This window comes from Hypanus sabinus, chromosome 4 (genome assembly GCF_030144855.1).
Source record: "Hypanus sabinus isolate sHypSab1 chromosome 4, sHypSab1.hap1, whole genome shotgun sequence".
NCBI classification, from domain to species: Eukaryota; Metazoa; Chordata; class Chondrichthyes; order Myliobatiformes; family Dasyatidae; genus Hypanus; species Hypanus sabinus.
In genome coordinates, this window is record NC_082709.1 from 13,191,106 (window position 1) to 13,216,280 (window position 25,175).

General features: G+C 40.8%; 1 long non-coding RNA gene across 1 annotated transcript; it reads left to right on the forward strand.

Moving 5' to 3' along the window:
• The first annotated feature begins 13,403 nt into the window (after positions 1 to 13,403).
• LOC132392504 (uncharacterized) lies at positions 13,404 to 19,549 on the forward strand. Its single transcript, XR_009511565.1, has 4 exons — positions 13,404 to 13,450; positions 13,738 to 13,903; positions 16,924 to 16,956; positions 17,240 to 19,549. It is a non-coding gene; the product is annotated as an uncharacterized LOC132392504 (long non-coding RNA).
• Positions 19,550 to 25,175: the final 5,626 nt, after the last annotated feature.

The following is a 25,175-nucleotide window of genomic DNA, read 5'->3' on the forward strand; positions in this document are numbered from 1 at the left end:
GGTAGTATTTGAAGAAGAGAAGAGGAGCTGCTCTTGAATTTCCCCAAGGTTCAATATTTCAAAACAAAGCATGTGTAAATCCACCTCATCATTTTGCATACAAATATAGACACCTGCTTCATGCTCTGAACATTTTGAAAGCAGGTACACTTGAAAGTTGTTTGTATGATTGTAAAGCAATTAACTTTGAATCAAGCAATTTCAGAGAAACTCGTTTTCCTGCTGCCACATTCTCCACCCACCAGTTTTGATTGTGAACCTTGAAGTAAAAACATTTTACATTTGCACTGTTCCCTTTCTGTAGTGCCTTCCCTTCCCTTCCTCTGCTCCCTCCAGCCGCATCGCCACCAGCTAAAAAAAAATAAAGGTCTAAGTCCCTTCAGGCCTTCCGGATATCTTGAGGTCATGAAGTACAGCACGTACAGACATTATTGACACGGGCAAGACTGAGAAGTAATAGCACAAGATGTATTGAGACATAATTCCATTATTGCAACATTGGTCTGTTTCCACTCAGTGGCACAATTTTGATTTGGTGTCTTCCATGCTCACCATTGTGAATCTGACCATACTATTCTACTATTTATTATCTAAACTTCTCTAATTTGCGCAGAGTTGCTCTTCACTGTTCTGGGTCAGCCTTAAAAACATGCCAACTAGTTAATATTGTTCTTATGTCTCTATGTGCTGGCAGATACTTGAGGAAAGAGTTATTTTTAGCACTTGAGCAGAAACAAACTTATTGGACAGAATTGCCTGCAGAAATCAATGCGAGGAGGAATTGCTTCTTGGACAATATGGTGCATGAGGATGATACAGAAAGCAGGGAGCTGGTAACAGTGGTAACCGGCACGTTCAGCAACTCAGGACCTGTGCTTGAGATCAGAAAAAATAAGTTGAAAGACCTCACAAGGTGGCCAAAGGTAAGTTAGGACACCAGTGCCACACTAATTGAGATGTTACTTAACTCCTGACCTCTTGGTCTTTTTCTCTCAACAACCCTGTGAGGGGTGGAAGATGGGGGAAGGGGTGGATGCCTGGACATGGTGGTGAGTAGGGAATATGGCCTGGCAGGGTGAGGTGGGAGAGGGGGAAAAGCAGGGAAACGGGTGAGAGATGGTAAAGGGGGAAGAGGGGGTAGAGAGGTAAGAGGGGATGGAGAGGGGGTTGAGGGGGAAGAGGGGGAGAGGGGAGAGGGGGAGAGGGGGTAGGGGAAGAGGGGGAGAGGAGGAGAGAAAATGAATGAAATGAATGAGGAGTCTGGAGAGAGAGGGAGGGCGGGAGGAGGAGAGGGGGTGAGGGGGAGAGAGGGAGGAAAGGGGGAGAGTGAGAGGGGAGGAGAGAGAGGGGGGAGAAGAGAGAGAAATAGAGAGAGAGAAAGAAAGAGAGAGAAAGAAAAAAGCCTGGTGGAAAAAGTTTTTGCTCGGTCTCCTTAGGAAGCAGTTGCTGTGGAGCACCATGTTGCTGTTTATCTACTATGCCCTTAAATTCTATGCTCAGTTAATGAAAGATAGCATCCTTACAGGTATATGATTACTTTACAAACTTCACCTCTGAGATCCTTGGACTTGCACACCACTGTTTCTCAATACTCTCGCATGCCCTGTTGTTCATTGTGAGTGCCTTCCCCTTTTGGTCCTCCCAAAATACATCACTTCACACTTCAAATTCAAAATAATTTCAAAATTCAAAGTAAATTTTACTCTCAAAGCACCTATATGTCATTACCAGAGGGCATGGATTGAGAATAAGAGGTCAGTTATTTAAAACAGAGTTGAGGAAGAGCTTCTTCTCCCAGAGAGTTGTGGAGGTGTGGAATGCACTGCCTCGGAAGACGGTGGAGGCCAATTCTCTGGATGCTTTCAAGAAGGAGCTGGATAGATATCTGATGGATAGGGGAATCAAGGGATATGGGGACAAGGCAGGGACTGGGTATTGATAGTGAATGATCAGCCATGATCTCAGAATGGCGGCGCAGACTCGAGGGGCCGAATGGTCTACTTCTGCACCTATTGTCTATTACATTCAAGCCTGAGATTCATTTTCCTGTGGACATACTCAGTAAATATATAGAATAGTAACAATAACAGGATCAATGAAAGATCAACTAGAGTGCAGAAGACAACAAACTCTGCAAATGCAAATATAAATAAATAGCAATAAACAATTAGAACATTAAGTAACAAAATAAAGAGTCCTTAAAGTGAGATCATTGGTTGTGTGAATGTCTCAATGGATGGGCAAGTGAGTTATCTCCTTTTGACCAAGACCCTGATAGCTGAGGGGTAGCAACTGTTCTTGAACCTCCATCACCAATCTCAAAAACAATGCTCCACCATCGTACTCTGCTTTTCAAGCCAATTTTGGATTCATTTTGGTAACTTGCCCTTTATAACATCTGCTCTAATCTCTCCAGTGGCACCTATCAACAGCCTTTTACTGCCATCTGCAGAAAACAGTTGCTAACAAGTCACCACGTTTCAGCAACATCTTGTAGACTACATCAGCGATACTGTTCTAATCAACACATTCAAAAATTTCAATCAGATTGGTCAGACAGGACCTCCCTTTAATAAAACCATGCTGAATATCTTTGATTAATCCCTGCCCTTCCAAGTGAATATTATTAATTCTGACTCTCAGAAGTTTCCAATAAAATCTAGCTGGAGTACCATAACATAATGCAAGGATAGAAATACACAGAGAGAGTGTAAAGTGTGCTCACACACACAAACACACTCATTGGTATTGGTTTGCAGCAGACTAACCCCATTTATTAATAAGGCTGCATGCAGCTTCAGAAATAACCGAAGTGGTGCTACTGAAACATGTGTGCCTCAAAGAAGCAGAAATGACCAATGACTACTCTGATACGCCCACATCACTCCCATGCCAGCAGCCATCTCATTAACCACTCTGCTTGAGGCAATACACACAAATCTTGTCTGCAAAGTCGTCATTGAATTTATTTGCTCATCACAACTTGCATAAATTATCCAAATAAGCCAAACAAAAAATTATTTCTGTCTCACACAGATGCCATCTAGTGGGCAGCAGAATTGTATTCCACTGCCCCGGCCAGGCATTTGTTACTTGTAAATACCATTGTGCTTTTTGCCCACTGAAAGAGAGAGTAGGTGACAACCAATGTCAGAGAAGCATGTCTGTGCAAGTACTACAGAATGTAAGAGGCTGAGGGATGATGAAGGGTATAGGCAGGGGAAATAGAGGATTTTTTGATGAGAGGGGAATCTAAAACTAGAGGGAACGCACTGAAAATACTGGAGGAACTCAGCAGGTCAGGCAACATGAATAGAGAGTCTACGTTTCAGGCCAAGACCCTTCTTCAGAACTGGAAAGGGGGAAAACACCAGAATAAAAAGGCAGCGAAGGGGCAAGGATAGCTAGAAGCCCTTGACGAAGGGTCTCAGCCCGAAACGTCGACAGCGCTTCTCCCTGTAGATGCTGCCTGGCCTGCTGTGTTCCAGCAGCATTTTGTGTGTGTTGTAGCTAGATGGTGATTGGTGAAGCCAGTTGGATGGTAAATGTAAAGGAATGGAGAGGAAGGTATCTGGTAGGAGAAGAGAGTGGACCATAGGAGAAAGGGAAGGAGGAGGGGACCCAAGGGAGAGGTGATAGATAGGCAGGTGATAAAAGGTAGGAGGCCTTTTACTTGGGAGTCAACCCTGAGGCAAAAATCCGGAGCCAGGGTCCCTGAGGCAGTCCTATGTTGAGTTCCATGTTGTCTGGTAACTCCTGCGATGCTGCTGGTACCAAACTGTACCAAACTGTATCGATCTCTGTGGTTCCTTTGGGTTCATCAGATGCATGGAGAAGAGGAGCCTGCCCAGGCCTACGTATCTAGCTAGCATGCAACATCCATGGCCGACTCTGACCAACCAAGGCCTCAGTTGTGTGCGTTGCTTTGGATTTCATGCATCTGCAAACTTCTTGTTGTTTATAAAACTGGAGGACATAGATTTGAAGTGAGAGAGGAGAAATAAAAAAGTAGTGGAGTAGTGTTCATGGGTTCAATGTTTATGATGGAGCTGATCAATTTTACAACTCTCTGCGGCTTTCTTCAATCCTGTGCAGTCGCACTCCCCACCCCCATACCAAATGGTGATGCAGCCAATTAGAATGCTCACCACAGTACATCTGTAGTAATTTGTGAGAGTTTTTGGTGTCATGCCAAATCTCCTCAAACTGTGAATGAAAGATAGCCGCTGTCTTGCCTCCTTTGTAGCTGTCGGGCCCAGGTTTGCCTTTTTCCTTCTGGATCACAGATTTTGGCCAGAACAACAGCCTTCCTATATCTACCAAAAGCCACCGTTATACAGATTCCTCCAGTGAATGACAAAAGCAGCACACCAGGAGCTAAACACTACTCCACGCTAGCCCAGATGTTAGGACATCAGATACAGAGACAGACAGACAGACAGACATACTTTATTGATCCCGAGGGAAATTGGGTTTCGTTACAGTCGCACCAACGAAGAATAGTGTAGAAATATAGCAATATAAAACCATAAATAATTAAATAATAATGTAAATTATTCCAAGTGGAAATAAGTCCAGGACCAGCCTATTGGCTCAGGGTGTCTGACACTCTGAGGGAGGAGTTGTAAAGTTTGATGGCCACAGGCAGGAATGACGCCCAGTGTTGCATATAAGATTGCAATATGCAGGATGCAGTCAGATTCTTGCCCGATGTGACTGCAACGTGAGGCATTGTCTAAGTTTTTGATGCTCTATTTTCTTTTCAGTACAGTAGCTGCCCTCTCATTAGATATTTCATGGTCATTCCCTGCATCTGTAAGCTGCTGCTACTCATTATGTTGGTTGGTCCATCAGCTGCCTCACTCTCTAACACGTGCAGAGGTCCTATGCTTTGAGCTGGTGATTGCCAGGGATAGAATGCATGAACAGAATTAGTTAGGAGAATTACCATTATTTTAAGTATCTTCTTTTGCAGGCATGTCTTTTTTATCAAAACAAATTTTGACATTTCTTGTCAATTTATGGCAGAGTCAGATGCATTCAATAAAGGACTTCATTCCTTGGAACATAAAAGATTGAAGGGAGATTTGATAGAAGTATAAAAAATTGTGAGGGGGTATGGATAGGGTAAATGTAAGCAGTCTTTCCCACTGAGGTTGGGTGGGACTACAATGAGAGTTCATGGATTAAGGGTGAAAGGTTAAAAAGAATATGAGGGAAAACTTCTTCTCTCAGATGGTCGTGAGAGTGTGGAATGAGCTGCCAGTACAAATGGTGCATGCAAGCTCGATTTCAATGTTTAAGAAAACAAATTACTTGGATACATGGATGGCAGGGGAGTGGAGGTCTGTGGTCAAGGCACGTGTAATGCCCTGGGAAAGGCTTCACTGCTGATGTAAAGGTTTCTCTATAGTAGCAGTGTTTGGATTATGACTAGAGATAATGGGGGCTTTGGAATGTGCAGCGTCCAATGAAGGGAAGTTTTTCTTTCTTGTCTGCCCGAGAGCGAGGGATTCTCGGACTTTTGTTCAGCAGAAATTGGAGAGAGAAGATACCAGAACAGAGAGGTCATGGACTTGGAATGGGGTCAGGAGTCACTGTCGCCCAGGGAAAACAGAAGGAGAACAAACGGATGGGAAAACCGTGAGCTCCAACGTGCACGTTAGACTGTTTCCTTAAAATAGGCCCTTTTCTTTTTTGTTTCCTTTACTAACCCAGTGGTCAAATTAAGAATTATAAAGCTCAGTCATTTAGTTGCATATGATGTACTGTTCGCTATTTCATGGTACTGATTTGTAACGGGGGAAAACATCATGCAGCACCCACACAGAAGAGATTTCATCAGTTTGGCAGGGGCTGCGACTGTTTTCCTCTAAACAAACGCAGCCCGGCGAACCTGCGGGTTACACATGTTTAAATGGTTCAGCATGGACTAGACGGGCCAAAGAGCCTGTTTCCGTGCTGTACTTTTGTATGACTATGATTCTATGACTCTAAAACATGGTCCATGTGGGAATCAAGAAAGGATACCCAATAAATAATACCGAAGTTGTTACCAATAGGCTAAGTTGGTGAGGGTATTTTTTACCTGACGTGAACATAGAAGAGGCATCAGTTTTTTTTGGTTTGACTGAAGCTCTAAAGACTAGTGCTGGCTTTATGATGGTTTACATTTCTTCACACACACTCTCACCTCTCCCCGCACCATCATAACCCCTTCCTCATTAATATTTGTTTCTTTTGCTGATCCCCTTCCACTCCTTGCTGGCCCTCTCCCGCTTCAAAGCCTCTTCCCACCCCCCACCCTGCTCAGTCACACCAATCCCTTATTCAATTGCCTTTTCTAGGCATCTGCCCCCCCTCACCCATTGCCCACCTGGGCATCATTACTAGCCACAGTGAAGCAAAACTAGCATCTTTACTGGTAAGCTGTTAAAGAATATCTAGCAGATGGCCTGAGATCCAATACAGGGTGAAGCTAAGATCTGTGCATTCTGATGAAAGGATTGTTCTAGGTCTCTATTCTTTCATTTAACTCATGAATATGTAGTAAAATGCAAAGACCTTTTACAGATCCCTGAAGATCTATACTCTTCCACTATGTTTTCCATTCATCCCTTCATTCTATTTCTTCTCATTCCAGTAATTATCAATCCATATCTCAAGTTTACATCCAACTCTGTATGCTATCATCCCTACTAACTGTTTATTGTGTAAAACATTAATAAAAGCCTTTTGAAATTCCATATAGACAACACTCATAGACTTCTTTCTGTTCAACACACTAGATATCATCAAAAGATTCAACAGATTAGTAAGACTGAGGCTAACCTTCATAAATCCATGCTACCACCCTTTGATCAGCTCAAACTTGTCCCAGTGCTTAGTTGTCTCTCTGAAGATGGATTCCACTACCTTCCTTACAATACTTGTTATATTAATTGCTTTGTAGTTACTGAGTTTCTTTCTATCTTCTTTCATAACTAATGCAGCAAAATTACAGCTTGCCAGTTCAAAGGTACAATATTTGAATTTGAATAGCTCTGCAAAATTATGACTCATACGGATTTTGCTTTATTTTTCTCTCAATGTGCCACGTCACAATAAATATCATCGGACTCCTCATTCCCTATTCTATGAATCTTAGAATCACAGAGGTAATTAAAATTTACAAAATGAAGAGACCATTCAGTCTATCATATTCATGCCAGTCCAGAAAGAGCTTTTCAGTCTCTCTCTTTTTCTATCCATCCTTTCTTCATAGGGCAGTAGCCACAAAAGGTTACAGTTCTTGCTTTTCTAGGTGCTATGCAAAAGTCTTAGTTATATACGTATATATATCTAGGGTGCCAAATTTCATGACATGTGAATGATGAAACGGGTCTCTATTTTGGACTGAGAGTGGGAAGGGGGCAGGGAGAGAGGAACCATTTTGTGGGGAGGGGAAGGGGCAGAAATCACCAGAGAGACATGCTGTAACGATCAATAAACCAATTGTTTGGGATCAAATACCTTGCCTGGTGTCTCAAGGGCTGGGTGAGTCTGCACCCACCCCACCCACTGACCCTGGCACTCCTTCTCAGCCATCTGTCCCACACCCCTCCCTCAGCGATTCACCCTCCACTCACAATGGCTTTTGCTTCAGCCAGGTTTACAAACTCGCTCTGTGCTACATATTGACAAGTAGGATACTGTGCGGAAGTTTTAGGCATTCTAGTAGCTATCTATATGTGCCCAAGGCACTTGCATAGTATTGTATCATGAAGGTTTCTGCTACTATCACTCTTTTCAGGCTGGGTGATCTAAACCCCTCTGTGCTCTGACCTAAAGCTTTCCTTATTCCACCAAAACCCTTACCGCTACCAGCGTTCCCTGCCAATTCCTGATAAAGATGAGATTCAAAAATAATGCAGGTGTTTGCAATAAGAATGGAAAATTCTGGAAACATTTAGAAAACAAAAAACAGATAATATTTCAGATCGATGACCCTTCACAAACCAGGAGCATTTGCTTCATTTCTCCTTCCACAGATGCAGCCTTACCTGCTGAATGCTTCCAAATTTTTCTGTCTTTCTGATATTGTTTGCTGTTCTAACTTTACTTATTGTTAATACTTAACTAAGTGTTGTTTTCTGTCATAATAGATAAGTTGGACCATTTATTGTGAAGAGCTATCATCATGTCACTGAACCCCATTGATTGCCTCTACTGCCCCCGTCTAAAATGTATATGGCGTGGAACAGGCCCCTCCAGCTGTGCCACCTAGCAACTAAATTTAATCCTAACATAATCACAGGACAATTTACAATGACTTATTAACCTACTAACCAGTAGGTCTTTGGAGTGTGGGAGAAACCGGAGCACCTGGAGGAAATCCACGATGTCACGGGGAAAACATACAAACTCCTTACAGGCAGTGGTGGAAATTGAACCCTGGTTGCCTGTACTGTAAAGCGCTGGGCTCACCACTATGCTACCATGCTGCCCCTGTGAAACTCTGTGATGCCTTGGTCTGTTTTCATAGCCCAGGTTCCACTCAAGCTTCCATACTTTCAGTTATAGTTTACAGTTTAACTGCATTAACAAAGACATATTGAGTCTCTTACAAAATAATTTTTTAAAAAACAAATGCAGAGCATCTGTTGCATTTCCTTCATCAGTACTTTCCATTATTTCCTCAAAGAGAATTTGTATTTTCAGATTCAGCTTCGCATTTTAATTCTTTTCTGTCTCTCCTTAATTTATCAATTTCTTTTTTAGCAAGCACTATTTTTCCCCATGTTATAATTGCTAGAAGCATGCCTATTCCTGAAATTAAACTCTCACATTTATGATACCCTCTTTATTCATCACTCCTCTTGAATCATATTGACAACTCTTTAGCATAATTTCCCGTGCTTCTTCCATTACCCCCGTACCTCATTAGAGCACCACCTCTTCACACCCCCATTAGCTCTGTAATCATGTTCTGTCCTATAAACCCACAGACATCAGCACTCCTTTGATTCTGTCTATGAATCACCCTGAATTTAATTGCTTCATAACTGGCTACTTTTCCGTCAGCTGTCAAGGCCTGAAGCACTGCATTTCCCTCCTTAAGCCTCTTTTCCCTCCATTAATATTTTCCTTGAAACTCATCTCTCCGTTTCCCACTACCTGTTAAATGCACCCAATAAGGTGTGTCTCAAATAGCCTCTGAAGACCAAGTCCAGCTCCTGGCCTTCACGTGTGGCTTAGTTACTAAGTCCCGTGGAACTGCTTCTACTGACAGGAGAAGGGGTCAAAGGTGGTTTAGTGCCACCTTAAACGCAGTCACTTTGGGCAGATGTGGCTCATCAGTTGTACTTGGCTAATGGAAGGAAAACTCTGATCTCAAACCTCCACTGCCTTGTGGCTCTACCCACTTGTAGGGAAGGCTTCGGGAGTAAACCCCAAGGAAAAGTCCAGCGATGAAGTCCACACTGACTGCCAACTGCTGTGAAACCCCTGATGCCGAACTATACAGATCTTTGTCGTTGCTTAGGATCCATTAGCAGTGTGGACGGGGAAGGCTACTAGAAATTCAATAGGCTTGTCATCCATATTGTACTGCCCTGGCTTACATATCATGTAGACAGCTGGGATATAATATCCAAGGACAACCCCCGACTGACAGACAGCCTCATGATTGTAACTGCAGATTTTCAAGTACCCTATTTTTAATTTAAATTCATCTACTATCTTCCTCTTTAGTAGGACTGCCTCTGAGCAACCAAGGAATCTTCTGGAAGAACTCAGCAGGTCAAGCATCATCCATGGGAGGAAAGAATTTGTCGGTTTCCAGTCAGAGCCCTGAATCAGACATGATCATTTAAACCACTTTTGTGGAGAGTAATCATCGCCTGCATTTCCCCATTCTATAAAACTGCTATGTTTAGACCAATTTGTATAGCTAGCTTTCTACACGAGCTTCAACAATATCAGTTAGAGTGAACACGATGTCATGCTTAAATGCAGATATATAGCATCTACTGTTTTCCCTTCACCAGTAAACTCAATTTCTCTAATTCGATAATTAGTACACAGGTAACTGCGTGACCGGCAGGAGGGGGAAAGGAGTTAGGCAGCCAGTGCAGAGTACCCTATGGTCGTTATCTTCTCATTTCAATGACTCTGCTACGTCATGTTGTTTGGAGGGGTAGACGCGAAGATCATCTCACAGAGCAAAGCCACAGCATCCGGTCTGGCTCTGTGGCTCAGGATGGAGGGGGAAGAGGAGAAGTGCAGTAGTAATAGGGGATTTCATAGCTAGAGGAGCAGACAGGAGATCCTGTGGAGGTGATAGCGACACCCAGATGGTAGGTTGCCTCCCAGGCCCCAGGGTCAGAGATGTCCTAGATCCGGTCCACAGCATTCTAAAGGGCAAAGACAAAGTCACGGTGCATATTGGTATTGAGGACAAAGGTAGGAAAATGGAGGAGGTCCTGAAGAGTGTATATAGGGAGAAAGACAAAAAGCTGACAAGTTGGAACTCCAGCATAGTAATCTCCAGATTGCTGTCTGTGCTACATGCTGGAGGGGGCAAGAAAAGCATGAATTTGTAGATGGAGGTTTGGTTGAGGAATTGGTGAAGGGGGCAGGGTTTCAGATTTCTCAATCATTGGGATCTCTTCTGGGGAAGTTATGAGCTGTACAAAATGAATGGGTTACACCTGAATCTGAGGAAGTCTTGCAGTGAGATTTGCTCGAGCTTTTGAAGAGCGTTTGCCTAATGTGGCAGAGGATGGGGCAGTTGGTATACAAGTCAATGCAGTGTGTAGTGAGACTATGAGGAAGGACAGACAAATGTTGGAGGGATGTGTAATAGGGATCGAAATCGGAAGGGGTAATGAATACAGTTGTAATTGAACACATGTAATATACAAAACAAGGCAGCTTAATTAAAGATTGGTAGGTATAATGTGTTGGATGCCATTGAGTCATGGCTGAAAGATAGTTGGGAGCTTAAGACCAGACGTAGGAGAATTAGGCCATTCAGCCCATTGAGTCTGCTTCACCATGGCTAATTTATTATCCCTCTCAACCCCATTCCCGTCTTCTCCCCATAACCTTTGACTTCCTGACTAATCAAGAACTTAACATCCTCCACTTTAGATATACCCAGTCACTTGGCCTTGAAAGACTTCTGTGGCAATGAATTCCACAGATTCACTACCCACTGACCAAAGAAATCCCTCCTCCTCACTGCTCTAAATTCTCTCCTTTCTGAGGCCGTGAATTCTTGTCCTAGACTCACCAACTGCATGAAACGTCCTCTACACATCTACTCTATTTGGCCTTCCAGCATTCAATAGCTTTCAATGAGATCCCATCCCTCATTCTTCTGAACTTCACAGAGAACAAGTCAAAAGCCATCAAACACTTCTTGGTGCCACAGCTACCTTCTGAGGCTGTGATGTTTCCAATACCTGCTTAGCCCCGACTATTAGGGTCACATGAAGCCATGGGAACAGGCGAAAGGAAGAGCGAAGATGCCAGAATGAAAAGGTTGGGGATAGGGAAGGAAGATACCTAGAAGGTAAAAGCACAAAATGCTGGCAGAACTCAGCAAGCCAGACAGCATCATGGACGTCCAGTCCCTATATACCTCTATCCCCCACCAGGAAGGTCTCCAAGCTCTCCGTTTCTTCCTGGATTCCAGACCCAGCCAGTCACCTTCTACCACTACTCTTGTCCGCCTCACGGAATTAGTCCTCACCCTTAACAATTTCTCCTTTGGCTCCTCCCACTTCCTCCAAACTAAGGGTGTAGCCATGGGCACCCGCATGGATCCTAGCTATGCCTGCCTTTTTGTCGGCCATGTGGAGCAATCTATGTTCCAAGAAAAAAAAAAGATGCTGTCTGGCCTGCTGAGTTCTGCCAGCATTTTGTGTTTTTATTTATCTCCAGCATCTGCAGATTCACTCGTGTTGCCCTTGAATGGCTAGAAGGTGATGGGTGAAGCCAGGTGGAAGGGAAAGGTAAGAGCTGGAGAGGCGACAGGAAGGAATCTGATAGGAGAGGAGAGTGGACAGTAGGAGAAAGGGAAGGGGGTGGGAAATCAGGCAGACATGATAGACAGGTGAGATGCCAGAATGGGGAATAGGAGCCCCTCCTGAGGAAGGGTCTCAGCCCAAAACATCAACTGTTTATTCATCTCCCTAGATGCTGTGTGACTTGCTGAGTTCCTCCAGCAATTTGTCTGCGTTGCTTTGAATTTCCAGTATCTGCAGACTCTCCCATGTTTATAATTTGAAGCTTTTACCTGCGCTGGTTTTCCATGAGGTAGGCTTCACTGCCAACAGCAGTGCCTATTTTAATTACCCTTGAAAAAGTATTTGCTAGCCACGTTCTTGAACAGCACTGTCCTCAACAACACCAGTGGAATCACTACATGTTACCAACATTGTCAAAATAGCCATTGACTAGATATGTTGAACGCTTTGACTCTGCAGACTGCCCTGCGCAATCCTTGTTTTTGCATTTTCCTGTATATTTCAATGTATGTGTGACAAACAAAGCTAATCTTCTCTTCAATATATTCTATTTTGATAAATAAGACCATAAGATATAGGAGCAGAAGTCGGCCATTCAGCCCATCGAGTCTGTTCCACCATTCAATCATGGGTTGATCCAATTCTTCCAGTCATCCCCAGTCCTCTGCTTTTACCCCATACCCTTTGATGCCCTGGACTATGAATTCCAGTAATAATATTAATTGTAAAATTAAATCAAGCTTGTTTTTGTCCTGTTAGTTTGAGGGCAAATTTATATGTATAGTATTGGACAAAATGCAGACATTTAAAGTGAACCTTCAGAAGTACATTGCGAAAGACATCTTCAGTGAGCTGTGACCTGTGGAGGTGAAAACTATTGATCAGAATCTAAACAGAAATGGGCATCAAGATTCTCTCACTTTACATGTTAAATATTAAGACATAATTTTATCACCTTTGTGGATAGCCTGTGACTGAAAAGACTATCCTTACAATTACAGAATAGTTTTTGTCCAGATTGCTGATACCTGTCAGCTACTGAAACCTCTTAATAGGAATGCCGCAGGGTACAGGTTGTTAATTGTACCTGCAGGCAGGAACTTCTCAGCTCTGCTGGTAAGGTTTATTGCAGTGCCTCAGAATTTGTGATGCAGCAAACTAGAAAGGTATATTATTATCATAGTATTCAGGTCTTGTTCCAAGTTCAAACTCACCATTATAAATGATGTAAATTTGAGCTTTTTTTTCCCTTGTGCTGCAATAGGAACATTAAGTTCAGTTCAATATATCATTTTTATAGTATTCCTTTTAGTTAATGTTACAATAGTTAACATGATAGATGCAACATTTAAAGATTAACTGATTTATCAATTAAAGTGTAGTTAGATACACCATCAGAAATAAGCTGACCATATTTTTGTGATCTCTCCATACAGGTAAAATACTCAGAATATTTTTTCTCCTGTTTTAATTCTTTTAATTTTCACTTTTTTTCTGGGTAATTCAGTAATTTTAATTTGCTAGTTAACATTCTTCTCGCTACACTATTTTAACATAGCTCTTAACCTGAAGATAAATAGGATGATGGAGATATTGAAGATGGAGAATGAAAAACTGAACAGCAGAAATTAAATAATTTCAAATACTAATCTATTTATTTATTGAGATGCAATAATTTATTTACTTATATATTTATTTATTGAGAACCCTGATTTAACCTTAGCTTAAGACGTGGACAACTTACAATGACAAAATTAATCTACCAACCACTACGCCTTTGGACTGTGGGAGGGCACCGGAGCACCCAAAGACAATCCACGCGGTCACAGGGAGAATGTGAAAAACTTCTTACGGGCAGCGGCGGGAAAATACTACCATCATCATTGTTGGTCAGTTTTAGTTCTGAAAGCCTTTCTACATTTTTAATCAATTTGTAACTGCTTGATTAAATCTAAGACAGAATTTGAAACAAGTGGGTAAAGCAATAGTAGTGACACGAGCATTCTGGTTATGGTAACCAACATTCTGGGCTTCATATTAGCAAGCCAGGTCTGAACTTTAAAGAGCATAATTGGACACTGTTCACTGAATGATTCTGAGGTAAATTTGGCATACGAGAGAACTAATGCAAGATTACACTGTCACTGCTGTTTCTGAAAGCCTCACTCTACATGACAGAACAATTTAATATTTTGACAAGAAAAAAGCATAAAGCAACATTTTATTCTGTTGCGAATTTGTTTGACACAGGTGTGGAACTGTCTGTGATCAATAAATTTAGTGGCAGAGGGTGGTTTATTTACAACTGTGGATTATGTAGAAAGAGAACTCAGATATTGCCATAGGGTTTCTTGTGATAATGGGTCTTTCGCAGTGCTTTCATGCAGGAGTTAGATTGTCATGGTTGTGGTAGCAGTATTCTGTGTTATCGGATCAGCCTCAAAGACACCAGAACTAGGCAGATGATTAGTTACCTTAAACGGCCCTCATAATGCAGAAATTGATGATTTAATATACTGCATGACAGATGATTACATTTATGCTAGATAAAGTGTCTGTGGTTTGTATCAATCATAATAGAGTTATTATTGGGCATATAGGGAAGCATGTTTAATATCATTAATTCCAGATATGTCGGGTTCCACATCTGGCATTCATCTATACAGCCGAAACACTCGAGGCTACCTTTTGTGCTAGCTTACTGACATCTCCAATGTTTTTGTAATTTCAAAATGTTTTCAGCACCTCAAGGTAGGCACAATAACGGTTTAAAAATTGCCTTTGTCATCCCATTTTGACAAACTTCTCCATCTGATTTGACCTTCATCTACAACCATCTGCTTCTTTTTTTAAAACTATAGCTTTAAGCTTAGCATACTTTTGACATCAGCTGCAAATTGGAAGCACAGCTAATGGCATTTGCAACAAACAGTCATGAGAATTATATTATCATCGTGCAAACTTTCCATTTGATGGTTGGTTAATAATTATCTGTGTGCGTGTGTGTGTGTGTATTCCAATATGAATTCTTTCCATTCTTGTTATTATCCGCACATTTAAAAAACTGAACATTATAAATACTTTGCACATAATAGTTTCAGCTCAAAATCTTATCAATTACATCAATTTAAGTCAGTAGCTGTTAAAAAAAGCAGTTGACCTCACTTTTTTTCTGATGGAAACCTTTCTTGGATTAATTGTCCTGTGCACTTTCCTTTTTCACAATGAGCAAATTTTGCTTAAAATCAATTGGAATGTTAAGCATTTTAGTAACAATACTGTTGGCCGGTTAGCATTTAAACACTATTAAGTGAATGTGATCTTGACATATCACCTACAGAATCTCTGTTCATACAAACCATATGGAAATGTCATTTGCAAAATGGATGAACTATGCAGTATTTTATTTCTTATTTGAAATAAAGATAATTTCACATGTCCACTAATCAATGCTGTTCTGGAACAACCCTTGAATCTCTCGCAGGCTCTCAGTCACAAAGCCGAAATTCAGTATCCAGGAGCTAGAGATGTCAAGCGTGATATTTGCAGTTTACAGAGTACTTTATAGAAATATTCTGTATGTTCTTTTTCTGAACACTTCCTTTGTAACATTTTAAATTCAAAAAGGCTTGATCCAGTGAATGAATTGTAATTGGCTGAAAAGGTGTTCTCAGATTCTAATTGACCTACAGTGTGGAATATAGTGATGTCACAGACTGAATCCAGATACAGTCTTCGTAAGAGCTTTTTGAAATAACTCTTTGGTGACCAGTCTGATAGATTTTACTACTTTTTGAAATAAATTAAATCAGGAAACTATTTTCAATCACATGAAATGTCAATCTGCTTATATAAGTATGGCATATGCACTCAATGGCCGCTTTATTGGGTACAGCTGCTCATTGCTACAAATATCTAAGCCAATCATGGGGCAGCAATTCAATGCTTAAAAGGCATGCAGACGTGGTCCAGAGATTCAGTTGTTATTCAGACCAAACATCAGAATGGGGAAGAAATATGATCTAAATGACATGACTGTGGAATGATTGTTGGTGCCAGATGGGGTGGTTTGAGTATCTCAGAGACCACTGAATTCCCGGACAACAGTCTCTGGACTTTACAGAGAATGGCATGCAAAACAAAATGGCATTCAGTGCGTAGCAGTTTCCGTTGGTGAAAACACCTTGTTAGTGAGAGAGGTCAGAGGAGAATGGCCAGATTGGTTCAAGCTAACAGGAAGGAGACAGCAACTCAGAAAACCACACATTACAACAGTGGTGTGCAGAAGAGCATCTCTGAATGCACATGTCAAACCCTAAAGTGGATGGGCTATAGCAGCAGAAGACCTCAAACATGCACTTATTGACTATTAGGTATAGGAGTTCCTCATAAGGTACCCACTGAATGTATATTGTTATAAAATATGCAGAGAAGAAATTAATGCTCTGTTTGTTCACAGGATTCAAAAGTCATTGGGATAGTTTTAAATTCTAAAACTGTTACAAAGCATTCACAAGAGACGAGTTCTCATTAAATGCACCATGAGTGGGAGGTCAACTTGTTCACCTCTCCTACCTGGCCCAGGTAAGATGATGTGGACTGTAAATTGGGTGGCAGGAAGCATCAGCCTCAATTTGATTCAAAGCAACAAACACAAAATGCTGGAGGAACTTGGCAAGTCAGGCACCATCTTTGGAAATAATTAAGCAGGCGACTTTTCAGGCCTAGACCCTTTTGCAGGACTGGAAGGGAAGGACGAAGATGCCAGAATAAAAAAAGATGGAGGGAAGGGTAAGAGGATAGCTAGAAGGTGATAGGAGAAGCCAGGTGGATGGCAGTTTGCTCGGGAGAGCACGCACAGAGTTGCCAGATGCCGGCGCCATCTTAACGACGTTTTTTTTTCTTATAGGAGAGGAGAGTGGACCTTTGGAGGAGGAGACAGGTAGGTGAGAAGAGGTAAGAGGAGGAGGAGGGGATCTGGGGGAGGAGACGGGTGGGTGAGAAGAGGTAAGAGGCGAGAGTGGGGAATAGAAGAGAGGAGGGGGAGGGAATGAGTTTTGATTCATTGACTTTTATTCACAATATATTTACTTATTCCATTTGAAATTCTCCTGTTTTCCTGGTGGGTTTGTGAATTTGGGGCAAGTATAAGTCTGGTTAGTTTAGTAATTTGACCAAATGTTACTGTACCTTTAAAATGACATTTTACGTCTTCTTCATTGTAGATGCACATAACTATGAATGCTGAGAACCTGAAGTGAAAACAGAATACAAGAAAATTCTCAATCGATCCAGAAGCATGAAAAGTAAATTGCTCAGACCGGCCCTTCAAAGCCATGTGACCATAAGCCATGGGGACAGAATTAGGCCATTTGGCCCATTGAGTCACCTCCGCCATTCAAGCCCGGCTGATTTAGTTTCCCTTTCAAACCCATTTTCCTGCTTCCCCCCCCCCATAACCTTTGACACCCTGACTAATTGTGAGGGTGTGGAATGAGCTGCCAGCACAAATAGTGCATGTGAGCTCAATTTCAATGTTTAAGAGAAGTCTGGAATAGGTACATGGATGGTAGGGTTATGGAGGGCTATGGTCCTGGTGCAGGTTGATGGGGGTAGGCAGTTTAAATGGTTTCACGTGGACTAGATGGCCCAAAGTGTCTGTTTCTGTGCTGTACTTTTCTATGACCCTTAAAAAGTAAATGGATTACTGATTTCTCTACAATGCAGCACTCAGACTGATCTCAAGATAAGATAATGACCTGAAGAGATAATGTGATTTTAATATATACATTTAGAGGCCACTTTATTAGGCGCCTCCAATACCTAATAAAGTGGTCACAGTGTTTTTTGTGGTCTTCCACTGTTGAGGCCCATCCAGCTCGAGGTTCAGTGTGTTGTGTGCTCCGAAATGTTCTCCTGTACAGCACAGTTGTAACGTGTGGTTATTTAAGTTACTCGCACCTCGAGCTTGAACCAGTCTGGCCATTCTCCTCCGACCTCTCATATTAACAAGGCCTTTCTCCCACTGAATTGCCACTCACTAGCTGATTTTTTTTTGTTTCTCGCACCATTCTCTGTAAACGCTTGGGGATTGTTGTGGATGAAAATACGTACCATGGCAGTATAGCGTTTAGCGCGGTGCTGTTACAGCTCAGGGCATCAGCATTCAGAGTTCAATTCTAGCATCTCCTGTAAGGAGTCTCCCTGTTGAACCTGTGGGTTTTCCCAGTGCACCAAGTTTCTTCCTACAGTCCAAAGATGTAATGGCTAGAGTTGGACATTGAAAATTGTCCCTTGATTAGGACAGGGTTGAAATCGGGTTTGTTGGCTGTTGCTGAGGAGGTGCTGCCCATAGGGCTGGAAGGGCCAACACACGCATCTCTAAATAAATAGAATGCCAGGAGACCAGATACTCAAACCACCTTATCTGGCACCAACAATCATTCCACAGTCAAAGTCACCTAGATCAAATTTCTTTCCCATTCTGATGTCTGGTCTAAACTACAACTAAACCTCTTGACCACGTATGCATGCATTTATGCTTTGAGTTGCTGTCACATGATTGGCCAAGTCAGATATTTACTTTAACAAGCAGGTGCACCTAATGAAAATGGCCACTGACATTTAACATGCGCTTAGACAAAAAAAAATTATCTTGCTCTGACTTAAAGGCATCCAGAAAATAGGGGAAAGACTCAGATCCTATGTGATGCTAAAGCCTTGTGTTATGTAATTACCTTGTGGGCAACCCAGAACAAGATGGCACATAAAACCACTGAGGAAAACCTCGGCAGGCAGTAAAGCTACTCCCCCATATCACAGTTGTTGTTTATTCAGATGTTATAATGACAATTTAAAAATCTTAAATCATAAAAAATATTAACCATTTTAAACTAAAAATACTTTTATCCATTTAAAAATCATAGCATCTTATTCTCACCTTTGTTCCATTCTCCATTCAAATAAATGAGCTCTTGGATTTCATGCCAGGATCCACAAGCAGATCCCTCACCTTAAATCCCAGAGAATCCCAGCAAATTAGGTCGAATACAGGTTCACTAAGAAGTACCACTATAGAAAATTCCAAATTTCTATACTTAGATCTGCAGGCACCTAAAATTGCTAGCATTTATTTGGGTAATAAGACCATGAGCTACAGGAGCACAATTAGGCCATTTGGCCCATTGAGCCTGCTCTACCATTTCATCATGAGTGATCATTTCCCTCTCAGCCCGTTTCCTGCCTTCTCCCCGTATCCCTTCAAGCCCTGACTAATCAAGAATCTATCAGTCACAGCCTTAAATATACCCATTGACTTGGCCTCAACAGGGAACTGCACAGATTCACCACTCTCTGGCTAAAAAGATTCCTCCTCACCTCCGTTGTAAAAGGACACCTGTGCATTCTAAATGATAGCAGTTCACTCAGAAAGTGTCTGTAAACCCCAGCAAAGTCCAGAACAGTGTTACATGTGAATGACCCTTCAAAATATGCAAAATTATTGATCATAAAAATAACTTTTTTCCTTCACAGGGGGCTGCATCGATCTACTAAACAGTTGCATCATTTTGTTTATTTTAGTTTCTCTAAATAGTTAATTATTTGCAATATTAGTTGAAGGCTTGCCTCACTGTTTATAATATGTTCTTTCAATTTATTCCAATACAGTGAGCAACCAAGAAATGAAAAATTAAAATCCTTCAGATGAGTTAACAACTGGTCATTATTTGAATAAATTTAAATTATTAGTAGAACACTGGCACATCTATTAGTATTCGAGAAGGCTGACCTCATTGTAATTGTGACAAGCTATTTCACTATTATACACAAAATGCCTTATCCTCCATGAATACATCTATTTCAGATGAAGAAATTCTGACTACAATAGAAGATCTGAAGGTATTGCTATAAGACTACAAATCCTTTAGAAAAACACTGAAATTTAATTTTACCCTTCACCCTGATGGCATGAATATCAATTTCTCCTTCCAGTAAATAAACTTACACTCCCCCCCCCCCCACTATGACCTTTTATTTCTTCTCACCTGCTAATTACTCTCCCCTGGATCCCCTCCTCCTTTCCTTTCTCCTACGGTCCACTCTCCAATCCTATCAGATTCTTTATTTCTCCATCCCCTCGACCTTTCCCATCCACTGGCTTCACCGATCCCCTCCTTCCCCTCCTACCCCCCACCTTTTTATTCTTGCACCTTCTCAGTCCTGAAGAAGGGTCTCGGCCCAAAACGTTGACTGTTTTTTTCCCCTCTCCATGGATGCTGCCTGATCTGCTGTGTTCCTCCAGCATTTTGTGTGCGTTAATTAAATTTTTCATTTATCATTCCACCTCTACATTTAATTTGATGGACTTTCTTATAAAGTGTTGAGGAAGATCAATTTTAATACATCCTTTTACATAACGACAAATAAAAGAATCATCTTGAGTTAATGAGTAAGACCACATAGAGGAAACTCTGCTCTGGCTTAACCAAAACAGATGCTAATATTAATCATATGCATGCCACAGTAACTCTTTCCTGATATCCAAAACATTTTCATTTGGCTATAAATGAACATCTGGACTTCGGAATTTTCTTTTAATAGAAATAAATTGGCAGGGACTGCAAAATCCATCACTGGTTTCCAGAATCTTTTCTTGCAGATTAGGTGAGAATAGCAATGAGAAAATCTAAAACTTGCAGAATGAGATTCAAGATAGATCACTGTACACAGAATTACAATGGGCTCAAGCTTCTTTTCACTTTTTTTTCCCAATCAACCTCTTAATGCAAGTGTTCAAAATTTTATATCTGATGGAAATACACACATACTGGACAAAAAGTGTATCACGAACTGTTCATGGACACAAATTTACAAGCAGTAAGAAAGAATATGCTTTTACTGAAATATTACTAGAGTGAGTTGGGCAATAGCAATAGGTGCCTAAAGGACTGTGAGTTGCTGAGAGAGATTAATAATTTACACATGTTGTGTTTCCTCACAAGCAGGATACAGCTGCTGGGCATTAACCCTCCTATGGGGCATGTAAAACAATAATCAATGAGAAGGAGTTAATATGACAAGTATTTGAAAACACAAAAATGTGATGTTAAAAATCAAATGTTTAAAAATGTAATTTTATATTAAACATTGCAGTGAGAATCTGTTAAATTAATGTTACTGAACACCAAACAGAACATGAATATGTCCTTTTCCCCAAACATGAATATCAATCATAAAAAAAACAAGTTTTATAATCACAGATCTAATCCATTATCTTATTTTTAAAATGAGTTTGGAGGATGCAAGGTCTATAAAAATTAGTAATATTTCACACAAATGTTCCAAAGTTGTTCCAAGTTCTTTAATATTCCTATTGTCTTGCTAAGTACTTAATTTTTAAAATTGCAAACAGAACTTACTTCTAATTTTAATGTTTAAAGGGACATTTTATGTGATAATTATACCAGCTGCTGTTGCTTGTGCAGGAGCGCAGTTATAGAACTTTGTGTCCTAGTTAATGATTTGTGGTGTGGTTGTAGGGCACTGGTGTGTGAAATGTTGAATCTTCCAGGAATGGCCACTCATGGCAGTGGTAAAGCTGTTCTCGTATACTATCCACAGATGCTTTTTATCATCAGAACATTTTTCTGAAAGTCTCCTTTTAAGGGTTCATTAAAATGACTATCCACATTATCAGGCTGAGAGCCTTGCAATGCTTATTTTACAGAAAATACAGTCATGGCACAAACATAAATAAATCACTATTTTCACTGTACAACTGCGGTAACATAATAAGAAATAAAGTATTTTTTTTCCAAGGCAGCTAAATAATTCTTTTACACATGTTATGGTATAGTTTAAAACAATATAATTATATTCACAATTTTTATCAATGCTACATCCTTTCAGGAATATTAGTGAGTTGTTAGGCATCTCATTTAATTAGATACATATCATCCTTTAAATTTTTAAGTTATTAACCAACCTTTGTAATTACTTCAGCAACCCTTTGCAGCTCAGTACACCAGGGAACTATCTCCACACATCTCTAAATGCTGAGATGTAACAGTCTTTCAATTATCTTCCTTTGATTTTCATTTTTCTCTCTTCACTGAGGTAAAATGCTTTCTATCACTTGGTGTTCAGCCAGTGATGAAATTCTCCAAACTGAGACTTCAAGGAATTAATTTGTAATGTTCAATGGCAAAATACTTTAATTTGCTAAACCGAAGCAACCTTGCCATATTTTGGATCTCTCTTTTCATATTCAAATAGTCTCCCTTATAATTTAAATTGATCCACTTTTGTAGAGTTGGGCAGTTCCACAGAACAAAATCAGGAAACAATATTTTTTAAACTTTCTAAACTGATTTTTTTTCTTGCTTAAGGTTTCTAGCGGTTATCCAAAACCTTTTACAATTTAAAAAAAAAGGCTAAAAGTAGCATTTGGTGACAGTTGATAGCAGTTTGACTTTTATAACTGATATAAAGATGAGATTTTTTGCAAGCATTGTTCAAATTATTGAAAGCAACTTGCTTGCTATTATTATGCTGGACATTAGATCGTATTGTTTAACATTTTTTTGTTTGTTTCACAATTGTTCTCAGCAGTTAAATAATTAATCAGCTTTCAATGGTGATGAACAGTAAAAGGAGGAAAATATTTTATTAGGTAATTAAGACCTGCCTGTACTTGAGCAGTCCCACCCCACAAAAAAATGAAATAATGCAAAAACCTACTGTTTATTTCCCAAATCTACATCTACTCAGAAACTCATCTTCAGAAACTATAAGAATGTAAGAAATAGAAGCAGGACCAGGCCATCTGGCCCATCGAGCCTGCTTCATCATTCAATAGCATCACGGATAATCTGACCATGCCTTTTCCCAATAACCCTTAATTCCCCACTATGCAAAAATCTATCCAAGCTTGTCTTAAATGTATTTACTGAGGTAGCCTCCACTGCTTCATTGGGAGAGAATTCCTCAGATGCACCACACCCTGGGAAAAGCAGTCCCTCCTCAGCTCTGTCCTAAATTTACTCTTCTGAACCTTGAGGCAATGTCCCCTAGGTTCTAGTCTCACTTACCAGTGGAAGCAATTTTCATGCCTCTATCTTATCTATCCCTTTCACAATTTTACGTTTCCATAAGATCGCCTCTCATTCTTCCGAATTCCAGCGAGTACAGTCCCAGGCCTCACAATCCCTCTTCATAATCTAACCCCCTTCATCTCTGGAATCAACCTGGTGAACTTCCACTGCACTATTTCCAAAGCCAGTATATCCTTCCTCAAGTAAGGAGACCAGAACTGCACACAGTACTCCAGCAGCAGCCTCACCAGACCCTGTACAGTTGCGGCATAACCTCCCTGCTCTTAAATTCAATCCCTCTAGCAATGAAGGCCAATGTTCCATTGCCTTCTTGATAGCCTGCTGCACCTGCAAACCAACATTTTGTGATTCATGCACAAGAACTCCCAAGTCCCTCTGCACAGCGGCATGCTGCAATGTTTTTTTAACATTTGAATAATAATCTGCTCTTTCATTATTCCTTCCAAAGTGGATGACCTTGCATTTACCAACATTGTACTCCAGCTGACAGAACCTTGCCTACTCACTTAAACTATCTATATCTCTCTGCAGACTCTCTGTATCCTCTGCACAATTTGATTTTCCACTCAATTTAGAGTCAGCAGCAAACTTAGATACACTAGAATCGGTCCTCTCTTCCAGATCATTAAAGTATGATGTGAACAGTTGCGGCACAACACTCACCACTGTTTGCCAACCAGAGAAACACCAATGTATCCTAATCCTCTGCTTTCCATTGGTTAACCAATCCTCTATCCATACTAATACATCACCCTCGACTCGATACATCCTTATCTTATAGATAAGTCTTTTATGTGGCACCTTATCGAATGCCTTCTGGAAATTCAAGTAAATAACATCTATCTGTTCCTCTCTATCCACTGCGCTTGTTATATCCTCAAAGAACTCCAGTAACTTTGTCAAACAGGACCTGCCTTTGCTGAATCTATGCCGTGTCTGCCTGATGGATCCATTTCTTTCCAGATGCCTTGCCGTTTTTTTCTTTACTGATAGTTTCAAGCATCTTCCTAACTACAGATGTTAAACTAACTGGTCTATAGTTACCTGCCTTTTGCTTACATCCTTTTTTTGAACAGTGGCATGACATTCGCCTTCTTCCAATCTGCTGGGACCTGCCCAGTCCAGAGAATTCTGGTGAATTATCACAAAAGCCTCTACTATAACCTCTGTCATTTCTTTCAGTACCCTAGCATACATTCTATTAGGAAAGTAAACGGTTGTTACTTAGATTGCAAACATATATTGAGAACATTTAATTCCAATTATTTATATATTTATTTATTGAGTTACAACTCAGAGTAGGACCTTCCAATCCTTTGAGCTATGCTGCCCAGAAATCCCTGGCCTAATTATGGGACTATTTACAATAGCCAGTTAACCTTCCAGACAGTACCTCTTTTGAACTGTAAGGGGAAACTTACATATTTGCAGGGAAAGAGAGAGATTGTGTGTGTTTTCGTGTGGGTGTGCATGTGCACAAACATATATCTTCCAAAATTTTCCTGGCATGGTCATATTTATCTAGGAAATAAACAAAGTTCATGAGACTCCCAATACCCTCCTCTCCACTCAGAAGGCTGCTGCAATTTCACGCTTCTGGCAACATACACGAGTCATAGGATCCTTGGTGGTTACTGACACTGGTGTTAAATTTAACAATGTAGGGAGACATGCTGGGTTCTCAGCTTCAAATATGGATAGATGTGTGGGACCCTCAAAGTGCCTGCACAGATCAACATCAAGATCACCCCTAAAGGGTCACAAGAATCTATCACTGACTATATGGTTGCATTCACCTCTTTGTTCTCATCTCAGCCATTACCAGTTGTGCCCAAAAAAATGGCTATCCAGAATGTTTCTCTTTCTCAGACACATTGCACCTTGACATGTAAATTGGGCTTCCTGGATATGGTGTGGATCCCAAGGAAATTTTTATGTCCATCATCAGGGACCCCCAGCACCCAGGTCCTGTTCTCTTCTTGCTGCTGCCATCAGGAAGATGGTACAGGATCATCAGGACTCATACCATCATGTTCAGTAACAGTTA